This window comes from Danio rerio, chromosome 19, assembly GCF_052040795.2.
Source record: "Danio rerio strain M-AB ecotype USA chromosome 19, GRCz13ab, whole genome shotgun sequence".
Taxonomy (NCBI): domain Eukaryota; kingdom Metazoa; phylum Chordata; class Actinopteri; order Cypriniformes; family Danionidae; genus Danio; species Danio rerio.
This window is the reverse complement of record NC_141039.2, coordinates 42,029,253-42,033,951: the sequence shown is the minus strand read 5'-3', so window position 1 is coordinate 42,033,951 and position 4,699 is coordinate 42,029,253. Positions and strand designations below refer to the sequence as shown.

General features: G+C 38.7%; 1 long non-coding RNA gene across 2 annotated transcripts; it reads left to right on the top strand.

The window, feature by feature from the left end:
• The first annotated feature begins 1,582 nt into the window (after positions 1–1,582).
• LOC148679820 (uncharacterized) lies at positions 1,583–4,384 on the top strand. 2 transcript variants are annotated; one of them, XR_015945265.1, is made up of 6 exons: positions 1,583–1,642; positions 1,963–2,067; positions 3,037–3,157; positions 3,329–3,419; positions 3,736–3,778; positions 3,876–4,384. It is a non-coding gene; the product is annotated as an uncharacterized LOC148679820 (long non-coding RNA). The 2 variants fall into 2 exon arrangements; XR_015945264.1 differs by lacking the exons at positions 1,583–1,642; positions 1,963–2,067 and having other exon boundaries at positions 3,031–3,157; positions 3,334–3,419.
• Positions 4,385–4,699: the final 315 nt, after the last annotated feature.

Genomic DNA, 4,699 nt, shown 5'->3' with positions numbered 1-4,699 from the left:
ATAATAACTTGACTTCTAGGTGATAATTTGTATCAGATGTGGCTTATATGAAAGGCAACGGCCTCTAGATTACGATTATTTTACCAAAATAAAATATGATCATGCCTTGATTTTTAATTATTTAATTAGGAGAGTAAAGTCTGACTTTGCTTAGACAAAAGTCTTGTCACTTAACAGAAATATTGTACAGTTTAGTATATAAAGTCATGGTGTAGTGGGAAACTGAATGAATATTGTGTATGACTCTCATGAACTTGGAGGACTGCATCCATACATCTCTGCAATGACTCAAATAACTGATTAATAAAGTCATCTGGAATGGTAAAGAAAGCATTCTTGCTCCCAGAGCTAATCAAGATTCTTTGGATTCATCTTCAACGCCTCCTCCTTCATCTTACCCCAGACATGCTCAATAATGATTGGTGAGATCTCTCACATGCCCCCATACTGAATAAATACATAAATAAATAAAGTTACACACAAATTACCACCTGTCCATCACTTTTTTTCTGTCGGACTCTGGCATGAATAGGCAGAGTGATCTGTGTCGTTATAATGGACAAACTTGGTTGGTAAAAAAGGTGCACAACCAACAGCAACCAACCAACAGTATCTGAGGTTTTCGCTAAAATTACTAAGTACACACATGAAATCGAAAGATTGAAGCAGTGTACTGACGCTTTGACATGTGACCTGATAGATTCAAAAGACTGGAGAGTCGTTAGATAGAGACAAAATTAATTAAATATCACTTTTAACAACTTTAGTGAGACGCGATCCAGCGGTAAATCCTTAATAAACTGTTCAACGTGCACTGCTCTCTAGGGTGACTACTGATGCTCAGAGTCAGACACGCGCATAGCCTACACAGCAGTGCATGACAGAGTGTGTGTGTGGTCAGGTGATGTGCGGTTTCAGCGGTATACTGTGGAAGGAGGCTATTCAGAAAAGCTAGGTGAAACACCAGTGCGGATGTGGGTTGTTTTTGTTCCAATATGCCCTTTTAAAACTAAGATGTATTAGTATAAACAATTCTTTTGTGAGCAGGTTGCTGCTGCAACGGAGCGGGGCAGAGGACCGCGATGTCGGCTCAGCAGAGTGATGTCTATTGGCCATCATCAATGGATGACAGCATTATCTATCAACCCAACCCTAACATCCGTACACTCTCAGATACACTCATACACTACAGCCAGTTAAGTTCATTCAATTCAACTATAGAGCATGTCTTTGGCCTGTGGGGGAAACCGGAGCTCTCGGAGGAAACCCACGCCAACACGGGAGGAACATGCAAACTCCACACAGAAATACCAACTGGCCCAGCCGGGACTTGAACCAGCGACCTTTTTGCTGTGAGGCAACAGTGCTAACCACTGAGCTTCTGTGTTGCCTACACAGCAAATTCATCAGAGTTAAATTCTCGGTGTTGAAGCATTTCAGAGTAAAGTGTTGACGTTAAAGAGTTAGATTTTGATAAATGAATATAATAAGAGTTAGAATTGATTTTATTCAGTGCGAAATCAAGGAGTTATCTTTTTTACACTTGGTGGTGTTATTTCCAACATCCGGGAATTCATGCAGCCCCAGTCACTGAAGAATTTTCCAGACGCCATTTTCCATCTGAAGTTTAGAACAGCAACTGGTGAGTCAAACTACCTAAATGTTGGTATTTTACTGACTTTCTTTAAGGAAATACAGTTGTAAACATATTGTTAAGTTAATAACTTTAGAATGTAGTGACAATTTTAATCTTCTGCGGTTCATTCATGGTCGTTTGTGTATCTAGCTTAACTGCATTACTATCGACTTCTTTTCAAGAATGTTTTTATATGTGCTCACGCATACATAGTGCATAAAAACATCAAATGTACATGTTCAACACATTTCTGTCACGCTTAATGCCATTTTGTGCGTTGTTACCCATCTGTAAAATAAAATCGACACTTCTCCTTTAATTCTAAGCAAACTAGCGAGGGAATCCCCGGAGCGCTAGCCTACTCTGCCCGGATGCTAACGGCAACACAGGACGGTTTCCATAAGCTCTGGAGAGTTTCTAAAACATATCTGGTGAGTAAATGAACATATGCTTACTTGTAAAAGGCTTCCTGATTAAAATATATGATTGTTTGTTATCCGTGTATGTTAATTTGGTTATTTTAAACACCGCAGCCCTTTTAAACTGGTTCATTCGTGGCCGTCCATATACCGTTAGTCCATAGACTCGCGTGATAACGTACGCTTGAATTATATTAAGTGTTGACAACCATTAAAGTCGGAATGTTAACATTAATGTCTTTAAATGACCGCGTTTGCACTTTCTCAGACATTTGACGTTACAGAAGTCTCCCGGAAGTTGCGGGACTAACGTTAACGTTATCCCGCAAATGCACAGAGACTCCCAGATGCCTAAGTAGATGCCCGCAAATGAATGATAATCTCCCGGAAATCGCGCGTCTCCCGCCCGGTCATTAAACACTTTGCACACCCCTCTCCACCGCATCCCTCCCAGCTCTTCAGGTACGTCGCGCGCAAGTCACCCCCACCGCTCTTTAGGTACGTCGCGCGCAAGTCACCCCACCGCTCTTCAGGTACTCATCTCTCCCGCTACCTCCCGCAAATCAACTCTGTATCCCCCGAAAATGACTTTTCCCAACTCGGGATGTCTGACGTTAGTAAGTTAGGCTATTTCTGTAGTTAGGAACATCTTAGTCAAGCTTTTTCTTACGCATGATATTGTGCTTAAAACTAGGCTAAACTTAGCATGTACTGTACACAACATTTCCGTTTTATTAAAGACAATTTAGTGCGTTGTAAACAGCCACCTGTCTGTAAAATTAATCAACTGATTCATATTTGATCAGCCTAATGATGATACAGGTTTGATTTGTAGATTTATTATCAATAATCAACATCTGAATCAAAAGATATCTGAAAAAGTGTGAGGCATACTTTGTGATGTTCATCTCTCTTTTTTTTATCTGAAGGTTATGCATATGTGTTAGATACTAATGTTTTGTTGTTTTTTAACACCCACAGTTCTCTATACAATAACACAAGACCCTGTGACGGTGGCTGATTAGAGACGGATGGTGTATTTCCAGAGTTGGTGAAATGACCAAGCACACCTTCTTGGTCATATGTGGTGATAATAATGAAGGTATGTTTGATAAAGTTCTGTATTTGTTTCACAATAAGCTGAGAAGGTATTAGAGCATTAGAGAATAACAAATGACATGAAGGTGATAAGTTTTGTATTGTGGGTGAAATATTACTTAAATAATGTTTTGCTCTTTGCTCTGCACTTCTCCTCTTCTGCTTATCCTAATAGTTAAGATTATATTTGGACCTGAAACATCTGCTAGACTCCAGGAAAGGTGGCGTCAATACTGGTCCTGAAAGGGCCCAACAAGTTGAATCTGGTAAAGAAACATGCACGCTCACACACACACACACACACACACACACACACACGCACACGCTTACAGAAAACTGTAAGTTTATGAATATTTTTTACACTGTGGCCAGTATTTTGGGGAAGTCAGCATCACTAAATGATATAAAAGATTTTAAGCTCCTCTAAATTTTGCTCCAAGTGTTGTGTTAAATTCAGGATTCTGGACAGACAGCTGCCTGTTTTTCCAGTTCTAGTCATAGTGATTAACCTAATTGTTTTTGGAGATCCAACAGTGATGTGTGGGTTTTTTCTACTTTTCCATATCCTGTCACCTCAACCAGCTGGGAGAGTCAAGTTGTGGATCATCATGAAAATTTTCAAAAGGTGAGTTTAGATTTCTTGAATGTTTTATTTACTTTAAATGTTCTTTTAAATATATCATAGAATTTGATTGCAATTTGTTTTCAAACATTTATCTTAGTCATGCTGGAGTCTTGAAGAGTTCTTAGATGAGCATCACCCTATATCCGTGCATCAGGAACCACCGGACGAGCGATCAGCAGCTACTGCATCGTCATGGATAAAAAGGTCATCCTGTGGCTGGGAAGCACTTCATTCACAGGACATGCTTGATGAGATTTCCTAGCTCCAGTTTGTTTTCACACAAGTTTCCAGCATTTATACCTTCATTTAAACTGCTGTGTTTGATATGGAGGACCAAGGAAACACCCGAAGTGAAAGATTTGCACGCCAAGTTGTTTAAAATGTAATTTCAGAAGAAAACTATGCGTTCAGAAGAAAACTGATGAAACATCAAGTTTGGACCAAAGGACTGAAACAGCCTTTTTGAGCACTGGTCATACATATTTTGTTGATACTGTCTGTACTAATAAAACATTTAAAGCATATTTGACATTGTTGCATTTTAAAAACTGAATGAATTGTTGAAGTGGTGAATTTTTTCAAATAAAATGTTTTTTTCTTTTGTAATTTACAGTCTATTTGAGTTTTTTACCATATTTACACTCAAGAGAGTTGAATAAAATAATATATTACACCAGGCGGTGTTAAATATAGTTACATTTTGTAACTCTTCCCAGAGTTAAAATTAACCCTTACTTCGGTGTCAATGTGCCAACCCTTTTGAAAGTGTTGATTTAACTCTGTTTTGAGTGGACCCCATGAGACACTTTCAAAGTGTTGAAATTAACACCCATAGAGTTGTTTTGGGTCCCCATATTTTGCTGTGTATTATTAAACATATAACTGTAAATTTGTAAGTCCATAAACTGAGAATTATCAAGT